This window comes from Vidua chalybeata, chromosome 10 (assembly GCF_026979565.1).
Source record: "Vidua chalybeata isolate OUT-0048 chromosome 10, bVidCha1 merged haplotype, whole genome shotgun sequence".
Taxonomy (NCBI): domain Eukaryota; kingdom Metazoa; phylum Chordata; class Aves; order Passeriformes; family Viduidae; genus Vidua; species Vidua chalybeata.
In genome coordinates, this window is record NC_071539.1 from 16,229,341 (window position 1) to 16,243,133 (window position 13,793).

Consider the following 13,793-nt stretch of genomic DNA (forward strand, 5'->3'; position numbering starts at 1 on the left):
TGTTAATTGAGTGTTTTTGGGAGGAGCTGTGAGTTTGAAAACAGACTTCAAAGCCTTTAGAGCATTGTATCTCTCTCTTGTGTTTCAGTTGATACTGTGTGGCTGTCCCTCACCTGCCACGGTGTTACAAACAGCTCAAGAAATGAGCCCTATGAACTGTGTTTTTGGCATTGACTAATGTGTTCTGCTTCTTCCTGAAGCTTTTAATTTTTAATTAGGGAAAAACTTCTGCCAGGCTGTTGCACATTGATTACAGACATGTAAGATGAGTAGGAGCCTTGTTGGAAGCAGTGTGATGTTTCTGTTGAGTGGGAACTTCATGCAGCACAGAACAATGTATCTTGTTAAGAGCTCATAAAGTACAGTGCGCCTGTGTAAGTCCTTTCATGAAGGTGAAGTTTTGTTTTGGTGCAGGCAAGTACTGGCAGATAGTTATCCAGTAAATTTTGTCACTCGATTTTAACAGTTTCCTACATACCTGAGCAGCAGCAATCACAGTAGTTTAAGCAGTTACTATGAATATATGCAATGACATTAGGGGGTGAATCTCACACCACTGTTTACATCATCTCAGTATTTGTGTTGCCTGTTGGCTGTGTGGAAGGGTGCTGAAGGCTGGTGTTGGTGTGATGCCTGGGATCACATGTTTTTCATGTTTAGATGTTTTGCATCCTTATAACCTGAACAAAAGTAAAACAGTCTCTTCACATTTGCTGCTTGGCATTGCTGCTGTTGCCCCTTAGAGCAAAGCAATATTAAGTCTTAGTTTTATGTGACCTACGAATACTAGGTTAATTTGAAAGTTCGAGGTAGGACTTAAGATCAGTGCAAATATTGCCAGTCTGGTTCAAGTGGTAACTGGTAGAAAATGATGACTTCTGTGGCTGACAGGACTGTGCTGAGTGTCACCATACATTATTTGTGACTAAATGTACAGAATTTACACAGCCACACCTTTTCTCCGTTCTGGCATGTGCTTGCAAGAGCCCTGGTTTTGCAGATGGCTCTTGTTACCCTGGGAATCCATATCTGCTTAGGACAGCATTGGTGTTGTGAATTCTTCAGGAGGGGACTTTTGCCAGAGGATGCAACATGTTCTGCAGTTAAGTCACTTTGCTGGGAACATCACTGTTCCCTCCCACCTGTGCAGTGCTGAGACTGTAGAGTAAGTGTGAGAGAAGATCTTTGGTCAGTGTGGGGGTAAATGAAGAATATATGAAGGGTATGAGAAGGCAGGTCTGGTGGGGAGCAGTGTCATAACTGCTTACACAGTTTTTTTCCAAATGCACTGCTTTCCTTTTGTGGTAGACAACTTATTTAATTGAACTTTGTGTCATCTTTAATATAAAAGCTGTGACAATGCTCTCCATGGTGGTGTTAGATAGATACCTACTGTGATTATGCTGTTGAGTGAAAGATTAGGATGTGGAAGACCTGATAAAAGAACTGGCTGAAAAATACTATGCAGATACTTTTAAGGGCAGCATTGTGTGAGATAGAGTGTAATAGAGTAATTGTTATTTGAAGCTGGTTCTTATTTCCCAAAATTTGGATTGGATTGAGGAGGCACAGCTTCTTCTGGGAGGCAAGGGAAGAATCAGGTTGTAATTATATGGGGACTTTGAGCCATGGCTGTTCCTTCCCCTTCCCACTATAAAGCTTTGTTGATTGCTTGTAGCCTTCTCAGACATTAACCATTGGGATTCTTATTTCCCAGGCTAGATTTCTTGCTATCAACTGAAACTTCTCTGGCAAAATTCAGCCTGACTAGTTAATCTCTTGAGTGTGCTAAGGAAACAAACCTAACAATGTTTCTTTCATACTAACCATTTTCACAGCTATTTTTTGACATGTGCTTGTACCTTTTTTTGCTTTGGAGGTAAAACTTAGGTTTGGCAGGAGACTTGTTCCATGTAGGTTGTACCTTATGCCATTCCTAAGGAAACCTGCCTGGAGCTGAATGATTTATGGGACTGCTTGCACATGCCTGAAAAGTTGTTGAGCACCTTCAGCCAAACCGTTCACCTGAAAACTCCACAGTTCCCCAAAGCTTTGCCTGCCTTTCCCAGGGAGCAGCAGAGTGGGCTGTGCCTCCTTGGCCAACTTCTCCTGTGCTCCTGGTGGCAGCTGAGGCTGTTCAGGCTGCAACTGAGAGTGGGGATGTTGCAGTTGTGCTTTCTCCTGTTGGTGTCTGAGCAAGTGAAAGATGAAGGAAAAGCTACTTGGTGTGTTTGCAGGTACAGCAGAGAGGAGAAAACATCTGGAGCTGGGAAGGGAAGGGTGAAGCTGCAGGTATCCGAACAAGGGCTGGGGAAGGCTGCACTAAGTACTCTTACCTAGTTACTCTTCTTTACTCCCCCTCTCTTTCATGGGTTATTATTTACACTTTTAATCTCAGAAGTGGCAAAGGGACTATACATGCTTTTTTTTTTTTTTTTTTTTTTCTTCTTTCTCTTCTCTCTCCATAGCACCCATCCCAAAGGCCCAAACTATCTGGATAATACTTGTTTTATCAATTCTGGAATTTTCTGTTGTTGCCATCTACAAGACAATGACCCCAAATGTTGGCTATTCATCTCCTAACAGTTAAATGACTATTGCTGCTTTCATGCAAACTAGCTAACTCCTCCTGTCCTTTTCCATGCTTCCCTGTCCTTCTCTGCCAGCTGTCTCCAAGTTGTTAGGCATTAGACTCTGAAGTATTTTAATTTCTTTCTAGTGTAATTATTTCTCCTAACATTACGGATCCTGGCTGAAATAATGTTTTCCAAATTTCATTGAAAAACATTTCCCTCTCACCCACAGAATTCCTCTGCACTCTCCAATCCCATTGCCTTCCCTGTCATATATTCTTGGCTGTTTCCAAACAGCTGGCCCTGCCCTAGCTCTCTTCTTTTTTCCTGTTAGAAGTGCTGTAGTTTCAGTGCAGTTCTGTATGCTCTCCCGCCCAAACCTTTACCTCTGCTGTAGAGAAGTGGGTACTGTTATGTGTGTCTGGCCTAGCTGGTGACTCTTTGATGCTTGGATTATCTGATGAGTGGCCTTTTATGCTGTAGCTGGAAGTCTGTGTTGCTGCAATTGCCAAGTTGTGCTGGGAAACACCAGCCCATGACATGGAAAAATTGAGGGGAGAGAGCAATGTAGCCCTAAGGCGTTTTGCTCCTGCTTAGAGTTTTGCATGCACAGATGTGGTGGGCTGGTCCTGGCTAGACACCAAGTGTCCACCAGAGCCACTCTATCACTCTCCTCCTCAGCTAGACAGGGGAGAAAAAGATACAACAAAAGGCTCATGAGTCGAGATAAGGGCAGGGGGTGATCACTCATCAGTTACTCTCATGGGCAAAACAGATTCAACGTGGGCAGATTAGTTTCATTTATTACCAATCAATTCAGAGTAGGATAATAGGAAATAAAAACTAAATCTTAAAACACTTGTCCCCCACCCCTCCCTCTTCCTGGGCTTAGCTTTACTCCCCATTTCTCTACCTCTTTTCCACAGCAGCACAGGGGTATGAGAATGGGGATTTTGGCTAGTTCACTGCATGTTGTCTTTGCTGCTACTTCCTCTGCAGAGTAGTTTCCTGTATCCACAGTGGTCTCAGATATCCTCACTCCTCTCTCTGGCTGCAGTTGTGTAGGTTTTTTTTTCCTGTTCCTAAATACATAATCCCAGGGGTACTGCCACTGTCAGTGGCACTGCTTGGCCTTGGCCAGCAGCAGGTGCATCTTGGAGCTGACTGGCAATGCCTCTGTCACATATGGGGGAAGCTTCTGGCAGCTTCTCAGAGGATCCACCCCTGTAGCCCCCCACTATCAAAACTCTGCACACAAACCCAAGACAACAGGTGAGCAGATGTTGTGGATATGCTGTGGATCCTGCTTTTGGGGTTGCTGTGAGAAGGCTCCTCAAATGAGCAGGGGTGTTGAAGATGAACTGCAGATAACTTGTGTTCTGAGTATATAGTCAAAAATATTCCAAGAAGTAAACCATTAGATGTTGGCTCTGGAGAAACAGGAAATGCAGTAGCAGGACAGCAGAATGAATTCAGGTATCTTGCTTTGATCTCCAAAGCTTCAAAGCTTCGTTTCCATTTTGTTGATGACTCTGAGAACTCCTGAATGTAAGTGCTAATAACATGGAATAGAATATGTGTAGTGTAAGCAAGTGGTAACTTGGCTCACTCTAGCTTTGATGCTGACTGTTTCACCCACTGCATGGGTGGCTTGGGGTTTTTTGGTGATGTAAGAAAATGGAAAACAGTATAATGGGAATTGAGCACAAGGGCATCTATAGGGTTGTTAGACCTTTTGCCTGTATCCAGTTAAAGCAAAACACTTTAAAAAAGGGTAGAACTAAACTTTTGTGTGGTTCTCATGAAAATACACATGATGGTAAACAGAAAATTACTCATGTCATTCTATACTATACTATATACTATACTATACTATACTGTACTATACTGTACTATACTATACTATACTATACTATACTATACTATATACCTGGGTTTCATTTTTTTTTTTTGGGACACTGCTTGCTTTTTTAATTTCTTTCTTTCATAGTTTTCAATGGTTGTCTTCTTTTTCTCAAGTTAAAAACTTAAGGTGGAACACAGCAATTTATAAAATCATAGGATATCCTGAGTTGGAAGAGACCCACAAGGGTGCCAAAACAAGACTTGTACAGTTAAATTAAGTTTCTAGGGGTGCGTTGTTTCCCAAACTGAAGAACAGAAGTTTCTGTAGTTTTGGGTCAGTACCAAGGTAAATACCAGCATGTTATGAAAGTTTTTCATGCTTTGTGGGTATTACTGTAGACAAAACAGTGCATTTCTTACTGTATGCACACACCAGTTTTTCCCCATACTTAATTATTTGCCAAAATTGAGCCTGTGTCTCCACGTACTTGCATATTTGCAGTTCTGTTTAACAAGACCACAAGCTTATAATTAATGGGTTTAGATGTTTCTCTTTTGTTTTCCTGGCTTAAAAACTGAAACAGAATGATTTATAAACAAATTAATATGATTATGAGGTACTACCTGGACATCTTTAGCACATGGTTTTCACATTTAGTTAATGTTTAAACTGGTTTTAGGATATGGTTTATATTTGAAAATGAAACAGGACATTGCAGGGTGAAGATGATGCTGATTTTTAATAGCAACTGTAGGGAGATCGTAAATTTTGTTAGATAACACTTGTAAATAGAGAATTACAGATCGTTAATAAAATGCAGCAAGCAGCTGTGGAATGGGAATGTAATTTGACCAATATCTTCAGTATGGTGCATTGTTTCAGGACTGCTTTATGATAGCTAAAATTTTATATTCATTAGGACTGCACAATTTTAATGACTTCCTAAATACATGAGTGCAAGTACTTAAAGTAAATGTACTTGAATATTCTTTTGAACAAGTAAGTGTATAATAGCTTGTTTGTGAAGAATGTGAGGGTTTTTTTCCCAGTTTCTTGAAGCTCTGAAAATTAATCTGTTCAGTACTGATTATTACGTGAGTAAAACATAAGATTTAAAAATAATTCTGTTGTCCAGTGATATGGACGAGAAATCGATATTATTTTCCAAAACTAATTTGACTTTAGGTTTAACTTCTGTGCCAAGTTTCAATGAAAACTAATTATTGTGTTTGATTGACAGAGTTATGAAAGAGACGAGAGGAAAAAGGAGGGGAAAGCTGTTCATGGGACCTGTGCTGTGACCAGGAGAGACTGGGGGTTGCTGGCATGAGATAATGGGGAACTTGAGGTGAAAACTGGAGAGCACTTGTAGAAACTGGTGTGGGAAGGAGGTGGAAATGAGAGAGAAATTACTTAGGGGACAGACAAACTATGGCAGGATGATGTAGATAGAGAGAATTGCAAGGTGTTTGTGATCTGAGGGGAACTGGGATGGTGATATTTGAAAGTTTGAGGAAGAGTGTAGAGAAATGTGGAGAGCCTGGATATCACAAAGAGTTTGTTTAAGAGGTGCTCATTTTGCATGGTACTGCAGTTTATGGAAGGTGTTTCTCCTTCTGTGTTTTTTTTTTTTAATCTTTATTACAGGGATGAACACTCTGCTTAGGAAGCACATGTAGTCCTTATTTGTTATTGGATTTTTTTTTTTTTTAGTATTTGGATATTCTGCTGACCTTAACAGGATGATTTGCTTAGTAAGGCAAGCAGAATTTACCTCCAGCTCTCCTTTCCTGAATTCTTTGTCTTGTAGTATCCCTATCACAACCACAGATGCAAATCTGAATTAAGGCCAAGATAAATAAGAATGAGTGAATTTTAACATTAAAACTCCTTGATTTTATAAAATACAGTAGAAGGAGGACTATATTCACACAGGTTTTTTTAACTGCATCATTTTCTTCTTTATATTCTACTACTTGGACAGTTATAAATTTGATTAGGGTTCATTAGTTTAATAATTTGTCTTTTGGATTACTAAGTATAGATTCTCTTACTTTTTTAAAATTTAAATAATATATTGTAAAAGAAAACTTCAAATGACAAAGCTATTGTGGCTTGTTACAGCAGATGTGGTTTTCATTTTGCGGTAAGAGCTGCAACACAAATATATTAATACTGACAAATGTGTCTGAATTCTCAACTTGTCAGAATTGTAAGAGCTGGCTTTTGGTCACCTGTACATGATCTGATGTGTTACAGTACCTGTTCATAAAAATGAGTAGCATTATTCTATTTTTACATAATTCTGGGGCTTTGATAAGTGGTGATTATTATTTTGACTACATGAAATAGAGATAGTTTTAGCAGAGATATTGGTAACTTAAAAAGATTCACAAGTTTAACAGCTTTACTCTCCACTTACAGAAATGATGTGAAATTTAACAAAAGCCAAGGTGTGAACGGATAAAGGAGATTTAAATAAGCCTGGCACTCTTAACTAACTAAAGGATGTCTTGATATATGTCTCTCTGATCATGCTTGACATATCTAGGTCATGTTCTCTGAAGACTATTATTAGAGATTTAACCTTGGGTAATTGTGAAGTGTATTTTGTTCAGAGTAATTTTTGATCAGGCAGATGAGACAGTGGAAGTTTGTGTGTGTTCAAGTGCTTGTAATAATTTGGGAGTCTAGTTGGAAGACCTGGTGTCAGCCACCTGAGCTGGAAGGTGAAATGTACTGTTCCGTGGTGTATCACAGAAGATTTACCTGTGTACATTCTGTTAACTGTTGCAAAATTCTATTTTTTTGGAAGCTGGAAATGTGGAAGAAATGACCTGTTAAATTTTCAAATAAGATATGCTTCAGGAGGACGTTGTGCACTTTATAGCTAATAGAGCTGTTGAAGTGTACTTGCACATTTGAACTCTCTGATGATATGTGTTATATAAGGGAGGAATGTAGAGTCTGGGAACATCTACAACTTTTAATTGACTGTGTTTCTTCTTCTTCTGCCTCAGCCCATCTCCTCCAGCCTGTGTAGGATTTGGACATTTTTAACCACTAGGGCACCTAAGGATTGCACATGCTTTCTTTGAAATACAGAATCTGTGTGAATAGGAAAAATGGGAATTAATTAGCAGCCTTGGTTCCTGTCTCGTTTCAGTGGTCTGGCTTTCAATGTGGTACACAAATATTTTTTAAGACATAACTATAGGGTAAGAACACCATAAGATGGATTTGCCAGTCAATAAAATACTTAACTAGTTTGTGCACTGGAGCCTTCCTTCAGTGGCACAGCTCCCTGAAGGAATAAAGAGCTTGAAGCTGGAGTGGAGGAGACTAAGCCAGTCTGATTGTATGGGTTCCTTCTGCCCTTACTTCACTGAAGTGTGGGATTAAAACCAAACTAAACCAAACGCTCCTATCATCCTCCTCACAAGATCCTGCATGTCCGTACATCACCAGTCACATTTGTGTAAATGCTGTGCTGAGAGTTGTGTGTCTTCTCTGAGAGAGTAAAAGAACCTCAAGAACTGTACATGGGAGGTAGAAGATTGAGTTTGTTTCTCTTACAGCATGTTTCATCTGGGGTCTTCTGTTTATCAGTTTGTAAGTGACTGCAAAGGAATGGAAGGGAGGTGGGGAGCTTGAAACACCATGGCTGGAGCTGTGACTTGTTTCAGGTCTGACCTGAGCTTCCCGTGCCCTGTGCTGTGTGAGAGGTGCAAAGAGACCTCCAGTGACAGCTTATGTGGGTCAGTGAGGGAATCTTTTAGATTAAAACACTGGATGGTAATTAATCTTCAGCCAGCTGGCCTTCATTTTGAAGAGAAGATTGCTATGTTGGAAAAGAGAATTTTAACCCCTGGAGAGCAGGAAATGAGTGACAGGGGAGATGTTTTGGCTTCAGAGACAAACTTGGAGCTTGGAAGCCACCTGTATGTGCTACAGGGGAGTGCTAGTGTCCAAGTAAGTGGTGCTTAGGCACTTTGCTGAAATACCTTGAAAACTGCTAGAACAAGGAGACATTGGTGTTCCAGTAATTCCCATAACTGGTTTAGGGTTCCTGTGCAAGTGATTGACAAAGTGTTTGGGAGTCACTGTCAGCTGTGATGCTAGAGCTTTCATATGAATATTAACATAAGAGAAATAGAGGAGCTCTTCTCTTTCCTGGAGAAGGCACAGATGTAACAGAATGTCCTTTGCTGTACCTGCTGTGTCATAGGGCTGGTAAAGCAGCCTTTCCTGCATGGTACAATATGCTTTTTCATGGTACTTGCTCTCTGTGGTCATACCTAGATTAATAAAGGTTGGGTACTTTGCTGAAATGCTGGTGGCTGTTCCATTTCTGACTCATGCAGGTGCTGTAGGTAAGTGATGGTGATGTTGGCTGAGTGGTCTCTGAAAAATGGGATTAATTTTCATTTCCTTAGAAGAGTTTATGCTGTTGTAATTAGTGATTCCTCTCCTGCAATTTCTGATCACAATTTCTGAATTACTTGTTACTTCAAAATAGCAAATGGGACATTTATGGAGCAGAATGTTATATAAAAATGAGGACATAAACTAACAAGCTGTTTACTTAGTTGAGGCTAAGACAATATTATCTTATTTTTTTCCTATTTTGGAATTTTTCCACAAAGATTTTCCTTTCAGAGTACAGTTGTATTTCCTGGAAATGACCAACAGCAGGTAGCTCAGCTTGAAAGTGCAGTCCTTGAAAGAGCTAGGGCAGCTCAGCTTGCCACAGGATTCAAAATGACTCTTAGATGTCAGTAAGGTAATGCATTCCTTGTTTCAGTGGGAATGAAGATCTGTACTATGGCTACATGAAGGGAAAAATGAGCAATACTTGGCTTTTTGCACTGACGGTAAATTCAAATGGAACCATTTTCATTTGCAAAAAGTGAAAGTGACTAATTAAAATCTTCAGGAGGACAAAAATATATTTTTGACAGGTGGAAACAGCATTATTAAAACTGAAGAAATTGCCTCTCTTTAACCTGTTTACCCTGTTGCTCTTTTTGACTTCTTTGCTTGCAAAGCTTGGGTGCACTGTACCATCCCTTCATGCTTTGCTATGTTACAGTATTTTTAGCATTTGGTCCACTTTTCTGTGTGGCAGATCAGAGTTGGTTTTATTTTCTTAATAGTGTCAACTAAACTACAAAATTAAAAAAAGTTTCTCTTTTAAAAAAAGGGAAATTCAGGGGTACTAAATAGTTAATTGATTGCAGATCAAAAATGAAATATAGGTAAGGAAACCTTAGTTTAGGTGTACTGAAAACTATTGCAAACAAAGGAAGCTTTTTATCTCCTGTGTGTGGTTCAGGAATCCCAAAAAGCAGGCTGGCTGGCACATCTGGGGTCCTGCAGGAGCTTTGGGCAGATGTAACCAGCTTGCCTTCCTGCAAAGGAGGGGTTCTCAGCTGGGCTGCCTTCACTCCTGTCTGCCTGCTCCACTGTTTCTGTGGGCTGGTTCCATTCCATGGAATGGTCACTGTAGTTAGGCGAGCCTGTTCTGTAGTAATTGTTTATATTTCCTCATTTTACACATAATGGCATTCAGATTTTTGAGAAACACCAAAATAAAGTGTATAAAGAGGAATTCCGTTTGTTTAGGAAGCTGTATGTTCAAAATTGTAAACATTTTTTCTTGTTGAAAGTTAATATTTGTTCTAGTGTCAGTATTTTGGAAATAATCTTGTATTTTGTTGACTTTATCATCATCTTGTGAACATGATGCATTATGTTCTTGAATGCCTTGGATATCTTAATATGGGTGGATAGCCATATGTGATTTACATCTATCTTACCAGTCTGAGATCAAAATAGAGGCGCATAAAACTAAATAGAAGAGCAGTGATGGAAGCCAAACAGCTCCAGATCATCTCTTGTCCTTTTCCAGCTGCTGTGCACAATCCCTTCTCCCACAGCTGCTTCTTGGGAGCAGAAGTTAAAGAACGGTGCACTGTGCATGAACATTGTACTTTAAACATGTAAATGGTGCACTTTACTCTTCAATGGATTAACACAGCTGATCCATTCATATGCAAGGCAGTCCTGAATCCTTTAAACAATTTAAGAGTTCTTAAAAGTGAAACAAAACTCTCAAATGTATTTAATTCTTTTCTGTATGAAACTTCTTTCTCTAGCGAGCTCTGATAGAAGGGAAAAGCCCTGCTGAAGGTGTGCAGGCATGTAGCTAGGGCATGTTTTTTCAGGCCTTTGAACTAGGTTAGGAATGTGTCTCAAGATGGAAGAATGAATAGTTACTTGGTGCTTTTAGCCTCCGGGCTTGAAACTCGCAAGAGGAATGTTATTGTGTCTTCAAAGCCTGTTTCACACAAGCCTTTGTTGAGCAGGAACTTGGAGAGTCTTTGTATTATCATGCACACAACAAAAAGAGCCCGCCACCCAATTTGATCTAATTGGGCCGCAGTGGTGAGATGTGTCTTCAGTAGGAAGGCTCTGGAAAATGGGGTGCATATTTTTAATTAGGAAATACCCTTTAGAGTGAAGGGATTGCCTACACAGACGTTTACCAGCTTGCTAAAACTCTCTAATTATACTGATGCAATTCCCCATATGCACATCCCCTCTTTTTCACCTCTTCCCTATGTAGTTCCTTTCCCAGGAAGAAAGCAAATATTTACATTTCCTTTAAATTCTGTTTTGACCCTGAGGTGGAGGTAGCACATCCCTAGAGAAGGCAAGCTGTGGTTGAGAAAGTGGGGTGGTTCAGGTTGAAGTAATTTTTTTATTGCTTTCTCAAAAATAAATCTGTATTCAGGACTAAATATGCTGTAATGTATTAGTACTACCTAAATTAAGACAGAACTTTCACTCGGTGTAACTACCAAATGTTTAGAAGAAATGAACCCATTGCTCTAGTGAACATGAGTGGGGTTTGAAGTGCTAAACCCTAATTTCTGAGAACAGCAGCTGCTTCAGTAGGTACCCAGAGAAATTTATTTTCATTTTAATGTGAGTAGCCTAATGTTTATTCAAAACTGAATGAGATCAACAGAAAAGATGGGAAAACAGCATTCTTGTCTGAAGTTTTTTTAGAAAAAAAACCCTGAGAACTCTACAAAATCAGAAATTTTGAATTCCACAGTAGCCAGGTTCACTCAGTTTTGCCTATTAAAGAGATGAGGCTTAAAAATAAGAAAAAAATTGTCTTTAAACGCAACATTTATTTTGTTAAGTAACTTCATTAGGTGTTCAGGGATTTTGCTAGTTTTCATCCTGTTTTTCATTCAAACAGAAGTTGAAAAGTCATCATGTAAAATTTAACCAGCTTCTAAATAGTGACCTGTGTTGTCATTAATTTCATGTCAAGAATCTGCATAAATGTACACTAATAGTATTGTCTAACTAGGGACTATATTAAATGCTAAATTAAAAGGTTATATTGCAGATCATCATGATTTAGTGGTTATTGGTGTTTGAGAATGACCATTAAGGACATAAAAAAATAAGTTTCCTCATTTGCTAATCTAAATTTGATTATTTTAATCACTTTAATTTGAATTAATCCACCGTGAAGCTGTGTCAGTATGTACATGATAATTAAATGTATTTGAACTGAGATACAATCATGTAGAAATGAAGGGTAGATGCAGAAAGGACCTGGATACAGGATATTGCCTGATGTAGAGGAGCAGGAACAGACAATCCATGAAATTATAGGAAGCTGGGTGAGGGAGAGGAGAGGGCAAAACCACAAGTACAGAAAAAGGGTGATTAAATGTATTGAAGGGTAAGAGTGACAGGCATGCTGTGTAAATTGGCCAGCTCCTGGGTCTTCTGTAAGAGAAATTTCACAAGGTTAGGGAAGGGAAGGTTGTGTAGGAGGGGGTACAGGGGCTGAGTGAGCAGAAAGAGAAATTGGAATAATGCCGGGAAGCTCAGATTTCAGTTGATGTAATTGGGCTTTAATGGCTTGAATGATTCATAATCTCTTAGCTTGATAGGCTGTTGTAAAATTTTAAACATAGGTATGAATGAAGCCTTGTGCTGATAACACTGTGGGATTGCAGCAGTGGAAAGCGTTGATGTGCCAAGAATTGTTAGAGGAAAAAAATTCCTAAGTTTTGTGTTCCTAAGTTTTGTGCAGGCATATTTTGGAGGAGGGTTTGAATGATCCTTCTGCATGAATAGGCTGTGAATTATTTTTCACCTAGGTGTGGAAGGAGAGGAATCTCCAATTGATGTAAATTGCTGTACCTACTTGAGGTTGGTGGGACTAAGGCAGCATGCCTCAATTTAGAATGTGTCCCTTTAACAGTTTTTCTGGAAGGTGTTACTACACTGTTCTGTTTGAATTAACAGTGAGTCCCTATTAATTATAATTAGCTATAGTAATGAGTTAGCTCTAAAGGGCTACAAAATTATTTGTAATTCAATGTCTAGTTTATCTTCTACCTTGGTTATTTCATCTTTTCCAAAACTACTTCTCCTGAAAATTGGTGAGATGTTTGATCTGTTTTGATTCAAGCTTGTTTACTTCTGTGTTTCTTAGAGTAGCTCGTCAGCTTTTATTCCTTTATCAAATAACTCCTGTGATGTTAATCATAGATTTGGGTCACATTTCAGCATTTGCATTTGGGTTGAAGGAACAGGTGAAAGCAAAAGACTATTAGCAAATTGCTTTATACATAGAAAAAAAGAGGACTACAGAACATGTAATGGTAGCCTTTGCAGGACTCCTGTTATTTGTAGGACTTTCCAATCTGTTTGTGCTTTTAACTGATGAGCTCTTGTCGTAGTGTCTTGCTATTCTTCACTGTAACTTTTTGAAAGGTTTTGGTTTGGTTTTATGAAATCAGGAGTGATATAAATCACTGTCTGGAATCTGTTTCCCTGGCTTTATCTGCCTAACCATGGCTGATACTTGCAGCCTTTACCATTGTTGTGACTTCCTCTGTTCTGACTCCTTAGGCTCAGTTCATGCAGGTATATCTGACAGAATTAAGGCCAGGGAGAGCTGCAGTAAGTGCAGGCAATCACTGCACTTCAGAAGCAGAATGCAGGACACAGGTTTACCATCAGCTTAAAGAAATGGAAGGCCATGCTGTTGTTTCTGTCTCCATGAACTCTGGAGAGTTTACTGGCATCACCTGGGGAGCACTTGGGACTGTATTTAGGAGGAAATCAGGAACCACTTCTCTAGACAGCAGCTAGCTCCTAGTTGGGTTAAAACCAACTGTGAAACCCCATCTGCTATATTCTTTCAGGCAGCAAATCTTCAAGTAGAATACCTGATGTGATTAGTGCCTTACACTGCCCTTGAAACCACACTTGTCTTGGCCTACACTGCTGCTGCTTCTGCCTCTGCAGAAGCTGTCTGAGATTGTCTGCAGGGC

The 13,793-nt window shown here is 39.5% G+C and overlaps 1 protein-coding gene across 1 annotated transcript in view; it reads left to right on the forward strand.

The window, feature by feature from the left end:
* The window catches only part of IRS1 (insulin receptor substrate 1), a 47,353-nt gene that overhangs the window by 5,052 nt on the left and 28,508 nt on the right, over window positions 1–13,793 (forward strand). The window lies entirely within an intron of this gene.